Source organism: Symphalangus syndactylus, chromosome 3 (genome assembly GCF_028878055.3).
Source record: "Symphalangus syndactylus isolate Jambi chromosome 3, NHGRI_mSymSyn1-v2.1_pri, whole genome shotgun sequence".
Taxonomy (NCBI): Eukaryota; Metazoa; Chordata; class Mammalia; order Primates; family Hylobatidae; genus Symphalangus; species Symphalangus syndactylus.
In genome coordinates, this window is record NC_072425.2 from 152,521,147 (window position 1) to 152,542,586 (window position 21,440).

Consider the following 21,440-nt stretch of genomic DNA (forward strand, 5'->3'; position numbering starts at 1 on the left):
TAAGGTTCAACTCTCTTAGTTGAATGCACAGAACAGAAAGAAGTTTCACAGAATGCTTCTGTGTAGTATTTAGTTGAAGATACTCCTTTTTGGACTATTACCCACTTAGCGCTCCGAATATCCACTGGCAGTTTCTACACAAAGAGTGTTTCAGAACTGCTCCTGCAAAAGTAAGTCTCAACTCTGTTAGTTGAATGCGGAGGACAGAAAGGGGTTTCAGAGAATGCTTCTGTGTAGTTTTTAATTGGAGATATTCCTTTTTCCTCTATTACAATCTTAGCGCTCCGAATGTCCACTTGCATATTCTACAAAAAGAGTGTTTCATAACTGCTCAATCAAAAATATGGTTTAGCTCTGTTAACTGAATTTACACATCAGAAATAAGTTTCACAGAATGCATCTGTGTAATTTTTATTTGAAGATATTATTTTTCCCAATGTAGGCCTCTTAGAGCTTAGAATGTCCAATTGCAGTTTCTACTGAAAGAGTGTTTCAGAACGGCTCAATCAAAAGTAAGGTTCAACTCTGTTAGTTGAATGCACAGAACAGAAAGAAGTTTCAGAGAATGCTACTGTGTAGTTTATATTTGAATATATTCCTTTTTCCACTATTACCCTCTTAGCGCTCCGAATGTCCACTTGCATTTTCTACAGAAAGAGTGTTCGGAACTGCGCAATCAAAAGTATGGTTTAACTCTGTTAGCTGAATGCACATATCAGAAATAAGTTTCACACAATGCTTCTGTGTAGTTTTTATTTGAAGATATTATTTTTCTCCATGTAGGCCTCTTAGCGCTCAGAATGTCCAATTGCAGTTTCTACAGAAAGAGTGTTTCAGAACGGCTCAATCAAAAGTAAGGTTCAACTCTGTTAGTTGAATGCACAGAACAGAAAAAAGTTTCATACAATGCTTCTGTGTAGTTTATATTTGAACATATTCTTTTTTCCACTATTACCCACTTAGCGCTACGAATGTCCAGTTGCATTTTCTACAGACAGAGTGTTTCAAAACTGCTCAATCAAAAGTATGGTTTAACTCTGTTAGCTGAATGCTCAGATCGGAAAGAAGTTTCACAGAATGCTTCTGTGTAGTTTATATTTGAATATATTCCTTTTTCCACGACTACCCTCTAAGCGCTCCAAATGTCCAGTTGCATTTTCTACAGAAAGAGTGTTCAGATCTGCTCAATCAAAAGTATGGTTTAACTCTGTTAGCTGAATGCACAGATAAGAAAGAAGTCTCACAGAATGATTCTGTGTAGTTTATATTTGAAGACATTCCTTTTTCCACTATCACCCTCTTAGCGCTCCGAATCTCCACTTGCATTTTCTACAGAAAGAGTGTTTCAGAACGGCTCAATCAAAACTAAGGTTCAACTCTTTTAGTTGAATGAACAGAACAGAAAGAAGTTTCACAGAATGCCTCTGTGTAGTTTTAATTTGTAGATATTCTTTTTCCCAATATAGGCCTCTTAGCGCTCAGAATGTCCAATTGCCCTTTCTACAGAAAGAGTGTTTCAGAACGGCTCAATCAAAAGTAAGGTTCAACCCTGGTAGTTGAATGCACAGAACAGAAAGAAGTTTCACAGAATGATTCTGTGTAGTTTATATTTGAATATATTCCTTTTTCCACTATTACCCTCTTAGCGCTCCGAATGTCCACTTGCATTTTCTACAGAAAGAGTGTTCTGAACTGCGCAATCAAAAGTATGGTTTAACTCTGTTAGCTGAATGCACATATCAGAAATAAGTTTCAAACAATGCTTCTGTGTAGTTTTTATTTGAAGATATTATTTTTCCCAATATAGACCTCTTAGCGCTCAGAATGTCCAATTGCAGTTTCTACAGAAAGAGTGTTTCAGAACGGCTCAATCAAATGTAAGGTTCAACTCTCTTAGTTGAATGCACAGAACAGAAAGAAGTTTCACAGAATGCTTCTGTGTAGTATTTAGTTGAAGATACTCCTTTTTGGACTATTACCCACTTAGCGCTCCGAATATCCACTGGCAGTTTCTACACAAAGAGTGTTTCAGAACTGCTCCTTCAAAAGTAAGTCTCAACTCTGTTAGTTGAATGCGGAGGACAGAAAGGGGTTTCAGAGAATGCTTCTGTGTAGTTTTTAATTGGAGATATTCCTTTTTCCTCTATTACAATCTTAGCGCTCCGAATGTCCACTTGCATATTCTACAAAAAGAGTGTTTCATAACTGCTCAATCAAAAATATGGTTTAGCTCTGTTAACTGAATTTACACATCAGAAATAAGTTTCACAGAATGCATCTGTGTAATTTTTATTTGAAGATATTATTTTTCCCAATGTAGGCCTCTTAGAGCTTAGAATGTCCAATTGCAGTTTCTACTGAAAGAGTGTTTCAGAACGGCTCAATCAAAAGTAAGGTTCAACTCTGTTAGTTGAATGCACAGAACAGAAAGAAGTTTCAGAGAATGCTACTGTGTAGTTTATATTTGAATATATTCCTTTTTCCACTATTACCCTCTTAGCGCTCCGAATGTCCACTTGCATTTTCTACAGAAAGAGTGTTCGGAACTGCGCAATGAAAAGTATGGTTTAACTCTGTTAGCTGAATGCACATATCAGAAATAAGTTTCACACAATGCTTCTGTGTAGTTTTTATTTGAAGATATTATTTTTCTCCATGTAGGCCTCTTAGCGCTCAGAATGTCCAATTGCAGTTTCTACAGAAAGAGTGTTTCAGAACGGCTCAATCAAAAGTAAGGTTCAACTCTGTTAGTTGAATGCACAGAACAGAAAAAAGTTTCATACAATGCTTCTGTGTAGTTTATATTTGAACATATTCTTTTTTCCACTATTACCCACTTAGCGCTACGAATGTCCAGTTGCATTTTCTACAGACAGAGTGTTTCAAAACTGCTCAATCAAAAGTATGGTTTAACTCTGTTAGCTGAATGCTCAGATCGGAAAGAAGTTTCACAGAATGCTTCTGTGTAGTTTATATTTGAATATATTCCTTTTTCCACGACTACCCTCTAAGCGCTCCAAATGTCCAGTTGCATTTTCTACAGAAAGAGTGTTCAGATCTGCTCAATCAAAAGTATGGTTTAACTCTGTTAGCTGAATGCACAGATAAGAAAGAAGTCTCACAGAATGATTCTGTGTAGTTTATATTTGAAGACATTCCTTTTTCCACTATCACCCTCTTAGCGCTCCGAATCTCCACTTGCATTTTCTACAGAAAGAGTGTTTCAGAACGGCTCAATCAAAACTAAGGTTCAACTCTTTTAGTTGAATGAACAGAACAGAAAGAAGTTTCACAGAATGCCTCTGTTTAGTTTTAATTTGTAGATATTCTTTTTCCCAATATAGGCCTCTTAGCGCTCAAAATGTCCAATTGCCCTTTCTACAGAAAGAGTGTTTCAGAACGGCTCAATCAAAAGTAAGGTTCAACCCTGGTAGTTGAATGCACAGAACAGAAAGAAGTTTCACAGAATGATTCTGTGTAGTTTATATTTGAATATATTCCTTTTTCCACTATTACCCTCTTAGCGCTCCGAATGTCCACTTGCATTTTCTACAGAAAGAGTGTTCTGAACTGCGCAATCAAAAGTATGGTTTAACTCTGTTAGCTGAATGCACATATCAGAAATAAGTTTCAAACAATGCTTCTGTGTAGTTTTTATTTGAAGATATTATTTTTCCCAATATAGACCTCTTAGCGCTCAGAATGTCCAATTGCAGTTTCTACAGAAAGAGTGTTTCAGAACGGCTCAATCAAATGTAAGGTTCAACTCTCTTAGTTGAATGCACAGAACAGAAAGAAGTTTCACAGAATGCTTCTGTGTAGTATTTAGTTGAAGATACTCCTTTTTGGACTATTACCCACTTAGCGCTCCGAATATCCACTGGCAGTTTCTACACAAAGAGTGTTTCAGAACTGCTCCTGCAAAAGTAAGTCTCAACTCTGTTAGTTGAATGCGGAGGACAGAAAGGGGTTTCAGAGAATGCTTCTGTGTAGTTTTTAATTGGAGATATTCCTTTTTCCTCTATTACAATCTTAGCGCTCCGAATGTCCACTTGCATATTCTACAAAAAGAGTGTTTCATAACTGCTCAATCAAAAATATGGTTTAGCTCTGTTAACTGAATTTACACATCAGAAATAAGTTTCACAGAATGCATCTGTGTAATTTTTATTTGAAGATATTATTTTTCCCAATGTAGGCCTCTTAGAGCTTAGAATGTCCAATTGCAGTTTCTACTGAAAGAGTGTTTCAGAACGGCTCAATCAAAAGTAAGGTTCAACTCTGTTAGTTGAATGCACAGAACAGAAAGAAGTTTCAGAGAATGCTACTGTGTAGTTTATATTTGAATATATTCCTTTTTCCACTATTACCCTCTTAGCGCTCCGAATGTCCACTTGCATTTTCTACAGAAAGAGTGTTCGGAACTGCGCAATCAAAAGTATGGTTTAACTCTGTTAGCTGAATGCACATATCAGAAATAAGTTTCACACAATGCTTCTGTGTAGTTTTTATTTGAAGATATTATTTTTCTCCATGTAGGCCTCTTAGCGCTCAGAATGTCCAATTGCAGTTTCTACAGAAAGAGTGTTTCAGAACGGCTCAATCAAAAGTAAGGTTCAACTCTGTTAGTTGAATGCACAGAACAGAAAAAAGTTTCATACAATGCTTCTGTGTAGTTTATATTTGAACATATTCTTTTTTCCACTATTACCCACTTAGCGCTACGAATGTCCAGTTGCATTTTCTACAGACAGAGTGTTTCAAAACTGCTCAATCAAAAGTATGGTTTAACTCTGTTAGCTGAATGCTCAGATCGGAAAGAAGTTTCACAGAATGCTTCTGTGTAGTTTATATTTGAATATATTCCTTTTTCCACGACTACCCTCTAAGCGCTCCAAATGTCCAGTTGCATTTTCTACAGAAAGAGTGTTCAGATCTGCTCAATCAAAAGTATGGTTTAACTCTGTTAGCTGAATGCACAGATAAGAAAGAAGTCTCACAGAATGATTCTGTGTAGTTTATATTTGAAGACATTCCTTTTTCCACTATCACCCTCTTAGCGCTCCGAATCTCCACTTGCATTTTCTACAGAAAGAGTGTTTCAGAACGGCTCAATCAAAACTAAGGTTCAACTCTTTTAGTTGAATGAACAGAACAGAAAGAAGTTTCACAGAATGCCTCTGTGTAGTTTTAATTTGTAGATATTCTTTTTCCCAATATAGGCCTCTTAGCGCTCAGAATGTCCAATTGCCCTTTCTACAGAAAGAGTGTTTCAGAACGGCTCAATCAAAAGTAAGGTTCAACCCTGGTAGTTGAATGCACAGAACAGAAAGAAGTTTCACAGAATGATTCTGTGTAGTTTATATTTGAATATATTCCTTTTTCCACTATTACCCTCTTAGCGCTCCGAATGTCCACTTGCATTTTCTACAGAAAGAGTGTTCTGAACTGCACAATCAAAAGTATGGTTTAACTCTGTTAGCTGAATGCACATATCAGAAATAAGTTTCAAACAATGCTTCTGTGTAGTTTTTATTTGAAGATATTATTTTTCCCAATATAGACCTCTTAGCGCTCAGAATGTCCAATTGCAGTTTCTACAGAAAGAGTGTTTCAGAACGGCTCAATCAAATGTAAGGTTCAACTCTCTTAGTTGAATGCACAGAACAGAAAGAAGTTTCACAGAATGCTTCTGTGTAGTATTTAGTTGAAGATACTCCTTTTTGGACTATTACCCACTTAGCGCTCCGAATATCCACTGGCAGTTTCTACACAAAGAGTGTTTCAGAACTGCTCCTTCAAAAGTAAGTCTCAACTCTGTTAGTTGAATGCGGAGGACAGAAAGGGGTTTCAGAGAATGCTTCTGTGTAGTTTTTAATTGGAGATATTCCTTTTCCCTCTATTACAATCTTAGCGCTCCGAATGTCCACTTGCATATTCTACAAAAAGAGTGTTTCATAACTGCTCAATCAAAAATATGGTTTAGCTCTGTTAACTGAATTTACACATCAGAAATAAGTTTCACAGAATGCATCTGTGTAATTTTTATTTGAAGATATTATTTTTCCCAATGTAGGCCTCTTAGAGCTTAGAATGTCCAATTGCAGTTTCTACTGAAAGAGTGTTTCAGAACGGCTCAATCAAAAGTAAGGTTCAACTCTGTTAGTTGAATGCACAGAACAGAAAGAAGTTTCAGAGAATGCTACTGTGTAGTTTATATTTGAATATATTCCTTTTTCCACTATTACCCTCTTAGCGCTCCGAATGTCCACTTGCATTTTCTACAGAAAGAGTGTTCGGAACTGCGCAATCAAAAGTATGGTTTAACTCTGTTAGCTGAATGCACATATCAGAAATAAGTTTCACACAATGCTTCTGTGTAGTTTTTATTTGAAGATATTATTTTTCTCCATGTAGGCCTCTTAGCGCTCAGAATGTCCAATTGCAGTTTCTACAGAAAGAGTGTTTCAGAACGGCTCAATCAAAAGTAAGGTTCAACTCTGTTAGTTGAATGCACAGAACAGAAAAAAGTTTCATACAATGCTTCTGTGTAGTTTATATTTGAACATATTCTTTTTTCCACTATTACCCACTTAGCGCTACGAATGTCCAGTTGCATTTTCTACAGACAGAGTGTTTCAAAACTGCTCAATCAAAAGTATGGTTTAACTCTGTTAGCTGAATGCTCAGATCGGAAAGAAGTTTCACAGAATGCTTCTGTGTAGTTTATATTTGAATATATTCCTTTTTCCACGACTACCCTCTAAGCGCTCCAAATGTCCAGTTGCATTTTCTACAGAAAGAGTGTTCAGATCTGCTCAATCAAAAGTATGGTTTAACTCTGTTAGCTGAATGCACAGATAAGAAAGAAGTCTCACAGAATGATTCTGTGTAGTTTATATTTGAAGACATTCCTTTTTCCACTATCACCCTCTTAGCGCTCCGAATCTCCACTTGAATTTTCTACAGAAAGAGTGTTTCAGAACGGCTCAATCAAAACTAAGGTTCAACTCTTTTAGTTGAATGAACAGAACAGAAAGAAGTTTCACAGAATGCCTCTGTGTAGTTTTAATTTGTAGATATTCTTTTTCCCAATATAGGCCTCTTAGCGCTCAAAATGTCCAATTGCCCTTTCTACAGAAAGAGTGTTTCAGAACGGCTCAATCAAAAGTAAGGTTCAACCCTGGTAGTTGAATGCACAGAACAGAAAGAAGTTTCACAGAATGATTCTGTGTAGTTTATATTTGAATATATTCCTTTTTCCACTATTACCCTCTTAGCGCTCCGAATGTCCACTTGCATTTTCTACGGAAAGAGTGTTCTGAACTGCGCAATCAAAAGTATGGTTTAACTCTGTTAGCTGAATGCACATATCAGAAATAAGTTTCAAACAATGCTTCTGTGTAGTTTTTATTTGAAGATATTATTTTTCCCAATATAGACCTCTTAGCGCTCAGAATGTCCAATTGCAGTTTCTACAGAAAGAGTGTTTCAGAACGGCTCAATCAAATGTAAGGTTCAACTCTCTTAGTTGAATGCACAGAACAGAAAGAAGTTTCACAGAATGCTTCTGTGTAGTATTTAGTTGAAGATACTCCTTTTTGGACTATTACCCACTTAGCGCTCCGAATATCCACTGGCAGTTTCTACACAAAGAGTGTTTCAGAACTGCTCCTTCAAAAGTAAGTCTCAACTCTGTTAGTTGAATGCGGAGGACAGAAAGGGGTTTCAGAGAATGCTTCTGTGTAGTTTTTAATTGGAGATATTCCTTTTCCCTCTATTACAATCTTAGCGCTCCGAATGTCCACTTGCATATTCTACAAAAAGAGTGTTTCATAACTGCTCAATCAAAAATATGGTTTAGCTCTGTTAACTGAATTTACACATCAGAAATAAGTTTCACAGAATGCATCTGTGTAATTTTTATTTGAAGATATTATTTTTCCCAATGTAGGCCTCTTAGAGCTTAGAATGTCCAATTGCAGTTTCTACTGAAAGAGTGTTTCAGAACGGCTCAATCAAAAGTAAGGTTCAACTCTGTTAGTTGAATGCACAGAACAGAAAGAAGTTTCAGAGAATGCTACTGTGTAGTTTATATTTGAATATATTCCTTTTTCCACTATTACCCTCTTAGCGCTCCGAATGTCCACTTGCATTTTCTACAGAAAGAGTGTTCGGAACTGCGCAATCAAAAGTATGGTTTAACTCTGTTAGCTGAATGCACATATCAGAAATAAGTTTCACACAATGCTTCTGTGTAGTTTTTATTTGAAGATATTATTTTTCTCCATGTAGGCCTCTTAGCGCTCAGAATGTCCAATTGCAGTTTCTACAGAAAGAGTGTTTCAGAACGGCTCAATCAAAAGTAAGGTTCAACTCTGTTAGTTGAATGCACAGAACAGAAAAAAGTTTCATACAATGCTTCTGTGTAGTTTATATTTGAACATATTCTTTTTTCCACTATTACCCACTTAGCGCTACGAATGTCCAGTTGCATTTTCTACAGACAGAGTGTTTCAAAACTGCTCAATCAAAAGTATGGTTTAACTCTGTTAGCTGAATGCTCAGATCGGAAAGAAGTTTCACAGAATGCTTCTGTGTAGTTTATATTTGAATATATTCCTTTTTCCACGACTACCCTCTAAGCGCTCCAAATGTCCAGTTGCATTTTCTACAGAAAGAGTGTTCAGATCTGCTCAATCAAAAGTATGGTTTAACTCTGTTAGCTGAATGCACAGATAAGAAAGAAGTCTCACAGAATGATTCTGTGTAGTTTATATTTGAAGACATTCCTTTTTCCACTATCACCCTCTTAGCGCTCCGAATCTCCACTTGAATTTTCTACAGAAAGAGTGTTTCAGAACGGCTCAATCAAAACTAAGGTTCAACTCTTTTAGTTGAATGAACAGAACAGAAAGAAGTTTCACAGAATGCCTCTGTGTAGTTTTAATTTGTAGATATTCTTTTTCCCAATATAGGCCTCTTAGCGCTCAAAATGTCCAATTGCCCTTTCTACAGAAAGAGTGTTTCAGAACGGCTCAATCAAAAGTAAGGTTCAACCCTGGTAGTTGAATGCACAGAACAGAAAGAAGTTTCACAGAATGATTCTGTGTAGTTTATATTTGAATATATTCCTTTTTCCACTATTACCCTCTTAGCGCTCCGAATGTCCACTTGCATTTTCTACGGAAAGAGTGTTCTGAACTGCGCAATCAAAAGTATGGTTTAACTCTGTTAGCTGAATGCACATATCAGAAATAAGTTTCAAACAATGCTTCTGTGTAGTTTTTATTTGAAGATATTATTTTTCCCAATATAGACCTCTTAGCGCTCAGAATGTCCAATTGCAGTTTCTACAGAAAGAGTGTTTCAGAACGGCTCAATCAAATGTAAGGTTCAACTCTCTTAGTTGAATGCACAGAACAGAAAGAAGTTTCACAGAATGCTTCTGTGTAGTATTTAGTTGAAGATACTCCTTTTTGGACTATTACCCACTTAGCGCTCCGAATATCCACTGGCAGTTTCTACACAAAGAGTGTTTCAGAACTGCTCCTTCAAAAGTAAGTCTCAACTGTGTTAGTTGAATGCGGAGGACAGAAAGGGGTTTCAGAGAATGCTTCTGTGTAGTTTTTAATTGGAGATATTCCTTTTTCCTCTATTACAATCTTAGCGCTCCGAATGTCCACTTGCATATTCTACAAAAAGTGTGTTTCATAACTGCTCAATCAAAAATATGGTTTAGCTCTGTTAACTGAATTTACACATCAGAAATAAGTTTCACAGAATGCATCTGTGTAATTTTTATTTGAAGATATTATTTTTCCCAATGTAGGCCTCTTAGAGCTTAGAATGTCCAATTGCAGTTTCTACTGAAAGAGTGTTTCAGAACGGCTCAATCAAAAGTAAGGTTCAACTCTGTTAGTTGAATGCACAGAACAGAAAGAAGTTTCAGAGAATGCTACTGTGTAGTTTATATTTGAATATATTCCTTTTTCCACTATTACCCTCTTAGCGCTCCGAATGTCCACTTGCATTTTCTACAGAAAGAGTGTTCGGAACTGCGCAATCAAAAGTATGGTTTAACTCTGTTAGCTGAATGCACATATCAGAAATAAGTTTCACACAATGCTTCTGTGTAGTTTTTATTTGAAGATATTATTTTTCTCCATGTAGGCCTCTTAGCGCTCAGAATGTCCAATTGCAGTTTCTACAGAAAGAGTGTTTCAGAACGGCTCAATCAAAAGTAAGGTTCAACTCTGTTAGTTGAATGCACAGAACAGAAAAAAGTTTCATACAATGCTTCTGTGTAGTTTATATTTGAACATATTCTTTTTTCCACTATTACCCACTTAGCGCTACGAATGTCCAGTTGCATTTTCTACAGACAGAGTGTTTCAAAACTGCTCAATCAAAAGTATGGTTTAACTCTGTTAGCTGAATGCTCAGATCAGAAAGAAGTTTCACAGAATGCTTCTGTGTAGTTTATATTTGAATATATTCCTTTTTCCACGACTTCCCTCTTAGCACTCCAAATGTCCAGTTGCATTTTCTACAGAAAGAGTGTTCAAATCTGCTCAATCAAAAGTATGGTTTAACTCTGTTAGCTGAATGCACAGATCAGAAAGAAGTTTCACAGAATGATTCTGTGTAGTTTATATTTGAAGACATTCCTTTTTCCACTATTATCCTCTTAGCGCTCTGAATCCCACTTGCATTTTCTACAGAAAGAGTGTTTCAGAACGGCTCAATCAAAACTAAGGTTCAACTCTATTAGTTGAATGAACAGAACAGAAAGAAGTTTCACAGAATGCTTCTGTGTGGTTTTTATTTGTAGATATTCTTTTCCCAATATAGGCCTCTTAGCGCTCAGAATGTCCAATTGCAGTTTCTACAGAAAGAGTGTTTCAGAACGGCTCAATCAAAAGTAAGGTTCAACCCTGGTAGTTGAATGCACAGAACAGAAAGAATTTTCACAAAATGCTTCTGTGTAGTTTATATTTGAATATATTCCTTTTTCCACTATTACCCTCTTAGCGCTCCGAATGTACACTTGCATTTTCTACAGAAAGAGTGTTCTGAACTGCGCAATCAAAAGTATGGTTTAACTCTGTTAGCTGAATGCACATATCAGAAATAAGTTTCAAACAATGCTTCTGTGTAGTTTTTATTTGAAGATATTATTTTTCCCAATATAGGCCTCTTAGGGCTCAGAATGTCCAATTGCAGTTTCTACAGAAAGAGTGTTTCAGAACGGCTCAATCAAATGTAAGGTTCAACTCTGTTAGTTGAATGCACAGAACAGACAGAAGTTTCACAGAATGCTTCTGTGTAGTATTTAGTTGAAGATACTCCTTTTTGGACTATTACCCACTTAGCGCTCCGAATATCCACTGGCAGTTTCTACACAAAGAGTGTTTCAGAACTGCTCCTTCAAAAGTAAGGCTCAACTCTGTTAGTTGAATGCGGACAACAGAAATGGGTTTCAGAGAATGCTTCTGTGTAGTTTTTGTTTTGTTTTTTTTTTTTTTTTTTTTTTTTTTTTTTTTTTTTTTTTTTGAGACAGAGTCTCGCTCTGTCGCCCGGGCTGGAGTGCAGTGGCGCAATCTCGGCTCACTGCAAGCTCCGCCTCCCGGGTTCACGCCATTCTCCTGCCTCAGCCTCCGAGTAGCTGGGACTACAGGCGCCCGCCACCGCGCCCGGCTAATTTTTTGTATTTTTTATTAGAGACGGGGTTTCACCGTGGTCTCGGTCTCCTGACCTCGTGATCCGCCCGCCTCGGCCTCCCAAAGTGCTGGGATTACAAGCGTGAGCCACCGCGCCCGGCCCGCTTCTGTGTAGTTTTTAATTGGAGATATTCCTTTTTCCTCTATTACAATCTTAGCGCTCCGAATGTCCACTTGCATTTTCTACAAAAAGAGTGTTTCATAACTGCTCAATCAAAAATATGGTTTAGCTCTGTTAACTGAATTTACAGATCAGAAATAAGTTTCACAGAATGCATCTTTGTAGTTTTTATTTGAAGATATTCTTTTTCCCAATATAGGCCTCTTAGCGCTTAGAATGTCCAATTGCAGTTTCTACTGAAAGAGTGTTTCAGAACGGCTCAATCAAAAGTAAGGTTCAACTCTGTTAGCTGAATGCACAGAACAGAAAGAAGTTTCACAGAATGCTACTGTGTAGTTTATATTTGAATATATTCCTTTTTCCACTATTACCCTCTTAGCGCTCCGAATGTCCACTTGCATTTTATACAGAAAGAGTGTTCGGAACTGCGCAATCAAAAGTATGGTTTAAATCTGTTAGCTGAATGCACATATCAGAAATAAGTTTCACACAATGCTTCTGTGTAGTTTTTATTTGAAGTTATTATTTTTCTCAATATAGGCCTCTTAGCACTCAGAATGTCCAATTGCAGTTTCTACAGAAAGAGTGTTTCAGAATGGCTCAATCAAAAGTAAGGTTCAACTCTGTTAGTTGAATGCACAGAACAGAAAGAAGTTTCATACAATGCTTCTGTGTAGTTTATATTTGAACATATTCTTTTTTCCACTATTACCCACTTAGCGCTACGAATGTCCAGTTGCATTTTCTACAGACAGAGTGTTTCAAAACTGCTCAATCAAAAGTATGGTTTAACTCTGTTAGCTGAATGCTCAGATCAGAAAGAAGTTTCACAGAATCCTTCTGTGTAGTTTATATTTGAATATATTCCTTTTTCCACTACTACCGTCTTAGCGCTCCAAATGTCCAGTTGCATTTTCTACAGAAACAGTGTTCAGATCTGCTCAATCAAAAGTATGGTTTAACTCTGTTAGCTGAATGCACAGATCAGAAAGAAGTTTCACAGAATGATTCAGTGTAGTTTATATTTGAAGACATTCCTTTTTCCACTATTACCCTCTCAGCGCTCCAAATCTCCACTTGCATTTTCTACAGAAAGAGTGTTTCAGAACGTCTCAATCAAAACTAAGGTTCAAATCTCTTAGTTGAATGCACAGAACAGAATGTAGTTTCACAGATTGCTTCTGTGTAGTTTGTATTTGAAGATATTCCTTTTTCCACTGTTACCCTCTTAGAGCTCAGAATGTCCACTTGCATTTTCTACAGAAAGTGTGTTCAGAACTGCTCTATCAAAAGTATGTTTTAACTCTTTAGGTGAATGCACAGATCAGAAATAAGTTTCACAGAATTTTTCTGTGTAGTTTATATTTGAAGATATTCCATTTTCCACTATTACCCACTTAGCGCTCTGAATGTACAGTTGCATTTTCTACAGAAAGAGTGTTTCATAACTGCTCAATCAAAAGTATGGTTTAACTCTGTTAGCTGAATGCACAGATCAGAAAGAAGTTTCACAGAATGCTGCTGTGTAGTGTTTATATGAAGTTATTCTTTTTACCAATATAGGCCTCTTAGCGCACAGAATGTCCGATTGCAGTTTCTACAGAGAGAGTGTTTCAGAAAGGCTCAATCAAAAGTAAGGTTCAACTCTTTTAGTTGAATGAACAGAACAGAAAGAAGTTTCAGAGAATGATTCTGTGTAGTTTATATTTGAAGATATTCCTTTTTCCACTATTACCTTCTAAGCTCTCCGAATGTCCACTTGCATTTTCTACAGAAAGAGTGTTTCCGAACTGCTCAATCAAAAGTATGGTTTAACTCTGTTAGCTGAATGCACAGATCAGTACGAAGTTTCACAGAATGTTTCTGTGTAGTTTTTATTTGAAGATAGTCCTTTCCCAAATATAGGCCTCTTAGCGCTCCGAATATCCAATTTCAGTTTCTACAGAAAAAGTGTTTCAGAACGCCTCAATGTAAAGTAGGGTTCAACTCTTTTAGTTGAATTCACAGAACGGAAAGAAGTTTCACAGAATGCTTCTGTGTAGTATTTATTTGAAGGTATTCCTTTTTCCACCAGTAACCTCTTAGCGCTCCAAATGTCCAGTTGCATTTTCTACAGAAGGAGTGTTCAGAACTGCTCAATCATAAGTGTGGTTTAACCCCGTTAGGTGAATGCACAGGTCAGAAAGAAGTTTCACAGAATTCTTCAGTGTAGTTTATATTTGAAGATATTCCATTTTCCACTATTACCCACTTAGCGCTCTGAATCTCCAGTTGCATTTTCTACAGAAAGAGTGTTTCAGAACTGCTCAGTCAAAAGAATGGTTTAACTCTGTTAGCTGAATGCACAGAACAGAAAGAAGTTTCACAGAATGCTGCGGTGTAATGTTTATATGAAGATATTCTTTTTACCAATATAGGCCTCTTAGCGCTCAGAATGTCCAATTGCAGTTTCTACAGAAAGAGTGTTTCAGAAAGGCTCAATCAAAAGTAAGGTTCATCCCTGTTAGTTGAATGCACAGAACAGAAAGTAGTTTCACAGAATGCTTCTGTGTAGTTTATATTTGAATATATTACTTTTTCCACTACTACCCTCTTAGCGCTCCAAATGTCCAGTTGCATTTTCTACAGAAAGAGTGTTCAGAACTGTTCAATCAAATGTATGATTTAACTCTCTTAGCTGAATGCACAGATTAGAAAGAAGTTGCACAGAATGCTTCTGTGTAGTTTTTATTTGAAGATATACTTTTTCCCAATATAGGCCTCTTAGTGCTCAGATTGTCCAATTGCAGTTTCTACAGAAAGAGTGTTTCAGAATGGCTCTTTCAATAGTAAGGTTCAACTCTGCTATTTCAATGCACAGAACAGAAAGTAGTTTCACAGAATGCTTCTCTGTAGTTCGTATTTGACGATATTACTTTTTCCACTATTACCCTCTTAGAGCTCGGAATGTCCACTTGCATTTTCTACAGAAAGAGTGTTCAGAACTGCTCCATCAAAAGTATGGTTTAACTCTGTTAGTTGAATGCACAGATCAGAAAGAAGTTTCACAGAATTCTTCTGTGTAGTTTTTATTTGAAGATATTCCTTTTTCCAATATAGGTCTCTTAGCGCTCAGAATGTCCAATTGCAGTATCTACAGAAAGAGAGTTTCAGAACTGCTCAATCAAAAGTAAGGTTCAATACTGTTAGTTGAATGCACGGAACAGAAAGAAGTTTCAGAGAATGCTTCTGTGTAGTTTATATTTGAAGATATTCCTTTTTCCACTCTTACCCTCTTAGCGCTCCAAATCACCACTTGCATTTTCTACAGAAAGAGTGTTTCAGAACGGCTCAATCAAAAGTAAGGTTGAACTCGTTTAGTTGAATGCACAGAACAGAAAGAAGTTTCACAGAATGCTTCTGTGTAGTATTTAGTTATAGATATTCCTTTTTCGACTATTACCCTCTTAGCGTTCCGAATGTCCACTAGCAGTTTCTACACAAAGAGTGTTTCAGAACAGCTCCTTCAAAGTAAGGCTCAAATCTGTTAGTTGAATGCAGAGAACAGAAAGGAGTTTCAGAGAATGCTTCTGTGTAGTTTTAATTTGGGGATATTCCTTTTTCCACTAATACAATTTTAGCGCTCCGAATGTCCACTTGCGTTTTCTACAGAAAGAGTGTCTCATAACTTCTCAATCAAAAGTATGGTTTAACTCTGTTAGCTGAATGCACAGATCAGAAATAAGTTTCACAGAATGCTTCTGAATAGTTTTTATTTGGAGATATTCTTTTTCCCAATATAGGCCACTTAGCGCTCAGAATGTCCAATTGCCGTTTCTACAAAATGAGTGTTTCAGAAGGCTCAATCAAAAGTAAGGTTCAACTCTGTTAGTTGAATGCATAGAACAGAAAGAAGTTTCACAGAATGCTTCTGTGTAGTTTATATTTGAATGTATTCCTTTTTCCACTATTACCATCTTAGCGCTCCGAATGTCCACTTGCATTTTCTACAGAAAGAGAGTTTCAGAAAGGCTCAATCAAAAATAAGGTTCAACTCTGTTACTTGAATGCACAGAACAGCAAGAAGTTTCACAGAATGCTTCTGTGTAGTTTATATTTGAATATATTCCTTTTTCCAGTATTACCCTCTTAGTGCTCCGAATGTCCACTTGCATTTTCTACAGAAAGAGTGTTCTGAACGGCTCAATCAAAAGTATGGTTTTACTCTGTTATTTGAATGCACATATCAGAAATAAGTTTCACAGAATCATTCCGTGTAGTATTTTGTTGAAGATATTCCTTTTTCGACTATTATCCTCTTAGCTCTCTGAATGTCCAATTTCAGTTTCTAAACAAAGAGTGTTTCAGAACTGCTCCTTCAAAAGTAGGGCTCAACTCTGTTAATTGAATGCAGAGAAGAGAAAGGAGTTTCACAGAATGCCTCTGTGTAGTTTATATTTGAATATATTCCCTTTTTCAGTATTACCCTCTTAGCGCTCCGAATGTCCACTTGCATTTTCTACAGAAAGAGTGTTCAGAACTGCTCAATCCAAAGTATGGTTTAACTCTGTTAGCTGAATGCACAGATCAGAAAGAATTTTCACAGAATGCTTCTGTGTACTTTTTATTTGAAGATATTCCTTTCTCCAATATAGGAGTCTTAGCGCTCACAATGTCCAATTGCAGTATCTACAGAAAGAGTGTTTCTGAACTGCTTAATCAAATGTAAGGTTCAACTCTGTTAGTTGAATGAACGGAACAGAAAGAAGTTTCATAGAATGCTTCTGTGTAGTTTATATTTGAAGATGTTCCTTTTTCCACTATTACCTTCTAAGCGCTCCGAATGTCCACTTGCATTTTCTACAGAATGAGTGTTTCCGAACTGCTCAATGAAAAGTATGGTTTAATTCTGTTAGCTGAATGCACAGATCAGTACGAAGTTTCACGGAATGCTTCTGTGTAGTTTTTATTTGAAGATAGTCCTTTTTCCAATATAGGCCTCTTAGCGCTCCGAATATCCAATTGCAGTTTCTACAGAAAGAGTGTTTCAGAATGGCTCAATCAAAAGTAGGGTTCAACTCATTTAGTTGAATGCACAGAACAGAGAGTAGTTTCACAGAATGCTTCTGTGTAGTATTTATTTGAAGATATTCCTTTTTCCACTATTACCCTCTTAGCGCTCCGAATGTCCACTTGCAGTTTCTACAGAAAGAGTGTTTCAGGACTGCTCCTTCAAAAATAAGGCTCAACCCTGTTAGTTGAAAGCAGAGAACAGAAACAAGTTTCAGAGAATGCCTCTTTGTAGTTTTTATTTGAAGATATTCCTTTTTCCACAATTACCATCTTAGCGCACCGAATGACCACTTGCATTTTCTACAGAAAGAGTGTTTCAGAACTGCTAAATCAAAAGTATCGTTTAACTCTGTTAGCTGAATGCACAGATAAGAAAGAAGTTTCACAGAATGCATCTGTGTAGTTTTTATTTGAAGATATTCTTTATCCCAATATAGGCATCATAGCGCTCAGTATGTTAAATTGCAGTTTCTACAGAAAGAGTGTTTCAGAAGGGCTGAATCAAAAGTAAGGTTCAACTCTGTTAGTTGAATGCACAGAAGAGAAAGAAGTTTCACAGAATGCTTCTGAGTAGTTTATATTTGAATATATTCCTTTTTGCACTATTACCCTCTTAGCGCTCCGAATGTCCACTTGCATTTTCTACATAAAGAGTGTTCAGAACGGCTCAATCAAAAATATGGTTTCACTCTGTTAGTTATATGCACATATCAGAAATAAGTTTCAGAGAAGGCTTCTGTGTAGTATTTAGTTGAAGATATTCCTTTTTCGAATATTACCCTCTTAGCGCTCCGAATGTCCACTGGCAGTTTCTACACAAAGTGTTTTTCAGAACTGCTCCTTCAAAAGTAATGCTCAACACTGTAAGTTGAATGCAGAGAACAGAAAGAAGCTTCACAGAATGCTTCTGTGTAGTTTATATTTGAATATATTCCTTTTTTCAGTATTACCCTCTTAGCGCTCCGAATGTCCACCTGCATTTTCTACAAAAAGAGTGTTCAGAACTGCTCAATCAAAAGTTGGTTTATCTCTGTTAGCTGAATGCACATATCAGTACGAAGTTTCACAGAATGCTTCTGTGTAGTTTTTATTTGAAGATAGTCCTTTTTCAAATATAGGCCTCTTAGCGCTCCAAATATCCAATTGCAGTTTCTACAGAAAGAGTGTTTCAGAACGGCAAAATGAAAAGTAGGGTTCAACACTTTTAGTTGAATTCACAGAACAGAAAGTAGTTTCACAGATTGCTTCTGTGTAGTATTTATTTGAAGGTATTCCTTTTTCCACTATTACCCTAGTAGCGCTCGGAATGTCCACTTGCAGTTTCTACAGAAAGTGTGTTTCAGGGCTGCTCCTTCAAAAATAAGGCTCAACTCTGTTAGTTGAATGCAGAGAATAGAAAGAAGTTTCAGAGAATGCCTCTGTGTAGTTTTTATTTGAAGATATTCCTTTTTCCACAATTACCAACTTAGCACACCCAATGTCCACTTGCATTTTCTACAGAAAGAGTGTTTCAGAACTGCTAAATCAAATGTATCGTTTAATTCTGTTAGCTGAATGCACAGAACAGAAAGAAGTTTCAGAGAATGCATCTCTGTAGTTTTTATTTGAAGATATTATTTTTCTCAATATAGGCCTCTTAGCGTTCAGAAATCCAATTACAGTTTCTACAGAAAGAGTGTTTCAGAACTGCTCAATCAAAATTAAGGTTCAACTCTGTTAGTTGAATGCACAGAACAGAATGTAGTTTCACAGATTGCTTCTGTGTAGTTTATATTTGAAGATAATCCTTTTTCCACTGTTACCCTCTTAGATCTCCGAATGTCCACTTGCATTTTCTACAGAAAGTGTGTTCAGAACTGCTCTATCAAAAGTATGGTTTAACTCTGTTAGGTGAATGCACAGATCAGAAATAAGTTTCACAGAATTCTTCTGTGTAGTTTATATTTGAAGATATTCCATTTTCCACTATTACCCACTTAGCGCTCTGAATGTCCAGTTGCATTTTCTACAGAAAGAGTGTTTCAGAACTGCTCAATCAAAAGTATGGTTTAACTCTGTTAGCTGAATGCACAGATCAGAAAGAAGTTTCACAGAATGCTGCTGTGTAGTGTTTATATGAAGATATTCTTTTTACCAATATAGGCCTCTTAGCGCTCAGAATGTCCAATTGCAGTTTCTACAGAAAGAGTGTTTCAGAAAGGCTCAATCAAAAGTAAGGTTCAACTATGTTAGTTGAATGCACAGAACAGAAAGAAGTTTCACAGAATGCTTCTGTGTAGTTTATATTGGAATATATTACTTTTTGCACTACTACCCTCTTAGCGCTCCAAATGTCCAGTTGCATTTTCTACAGAAAGAGTGTTCAGAACTGCTCAATCCAAAGTATGGTTTAACTCTGTTAGCTGAATGCACAGATCAGAAAGAATTTTCACAGAATGCTTCTGTGTACTTTTTATTTGAAGATATTCCTTTCTCCAATATAGGAGTCTTAGCGCTCACAATGTCCAATTGCAGTATCTACAGAAAGAGTGTTTCTGAACTGCTTAATCAAATGTAAGGTTCAACTCTGTTAGTTGAATGAACGGAACAGAAAGAAGTTTCATAGAATGCTTCTGTGTAGTTTATATTTGAAGATGTTCCTTTTTCCACTATTACCTTCTAAGCGCTCCGAATGTCCACTTGCATTTTCTACAGAATGAGTGTTTCCGAACTGCTCAATGAAAAGTATGGTTTAATTCTGTTAGCTGAATGCACAGATCAGTACGAAGTTTCACGGAATGCTTCTGTGTAGTTTTTATTTGAAGATAGTCCTTTTTCCAATATAGGCCTCTTAGCGCTCCGAATATCCAATTGCAGTTTCTACAGAAAGAGTGTTTCAGAATGGCTCAATCAAAAGTAGGGTTCAACTCATTTAGTTGAATGCACAGAACAGAGAGTAGTTTCACAGAATGCTTCTGTGTAGTATTTATTTGAAGATATTCCTTTTTCCACTATTACCCTCTTAGCGCTCCGAATGTCCACTTGCAGTTTCTACAGAAAGAGTGTTTCAGGACTGCTCCTTCAAAAATAAGGCTCAACCCTGTTAGTTGAAAGCAGAGAACAGAAACAAGTTTCAGAGAATGCCTCTTTGTAGTTTTTATTTGAAGATATTCCTTTTTCCACAATTACCATCTTAGCGCACCGAATGACCACTTGCATTTTCTACAGAAAGAGTGTTTCAGAACTGCTAAATCAAAAGTATCGTTTAACTCTGTTAGCTGAATGCACAGATAAGAAAGAAGTTTCACAGAATGCATCTGTGTAGTTTTTATTTGAAGATATTCTTTATCCCAATATAGGCATCATAGCGCTCAGTATGTTAAATTGCAGTTTCTACAGAAAGAGTGTTTCAGAAGGGCTGAATCAAAAGTAAGGTTCAACTCTGTTAGTTGAATGCACAGAAGAGAAAGAAGTTTCACAGAATGCTTCTGAGTAGTTTATATTTGAATATATTCCTTTTTGCACTATTACCCTCTTAGCGCTCCGAATGTCCACTTGCATTTTCTACATAAAGAGTGTTCAGAACGGCTCAATCAAAAATATGGTTTCACTCTGTTAGTTATATGCACATATCAGAAATAAGTTTCAGAGAAGGCTTCTGTGTAGTATTTAGTTGAAGATATTCCTTTTTCGAATATTACCCTCTTAGCGCTCCGAATGTCCACTGGCAGTTTCTACACAAAGTGTTTTTCAGAACTGCTCCTTCAAAAGTAATGCTCAACACTGTAAGTTGAATGCAGAGAACAGAAAGAAGCTTCACAGAATGCTTCTGTGTAGTTTATATTTGAATATATTCCTTTTTTCAGTATTACCCTCTTAGCGCTCCGAATGTCCACCTGCATTTTCTACAAAAAGAGTGTTCAGAACTGCTCAATCAAAAGTTGGTTTATCTCTGTTAGCTGAATGCACATATCAGTACGAAGTTTCACAGAATGCTTCTGTGTAGTTTTTATTTGAAGATAGTCCTTTTTCAAATATAGGCCTCTTAGCGCTCCAAATATCCAATTGCAGTTTCTACAGAAAGAGTGTTTCAGAACGGCAAAATGAAAAGTAGGGTTCAACACTTTTAGTTGAATTCACAGAACAGAAAGTAGTTTCACAGATTGCTTCTGTGTAGTATTTATTTGAAGGTATTCCTTTTTCCACTATTACCCTAGTAGCGCTCGGAATGTCCACTTGCAGTTTCTACAGAAAGTGTGTTTCAGGGCTGCTCCTTCAAAAATAAGGCTCAACTCTGTTAGTTGAATGCAGAGAACAGAAAGAAGTTTCAGAGAATGCCTCTGTGTAGTTTTTATTTGAAGATATTCCTTTTTCCACAATTACCAACTTAGCACACCGAATGTCCACTTGCATTTTCTACAGAAAGAGTGTTTCAGAACTGCTAAATCAAATGTATCGTTTAATTCTGTTAGCTGAATGCACAGAACAGAAAGAAGTTTCAGAGAATGCATCTCTGTAGTTTTTATTTGAAGATATTATTTTTCTCAATATAGGCCTCTTAGCGT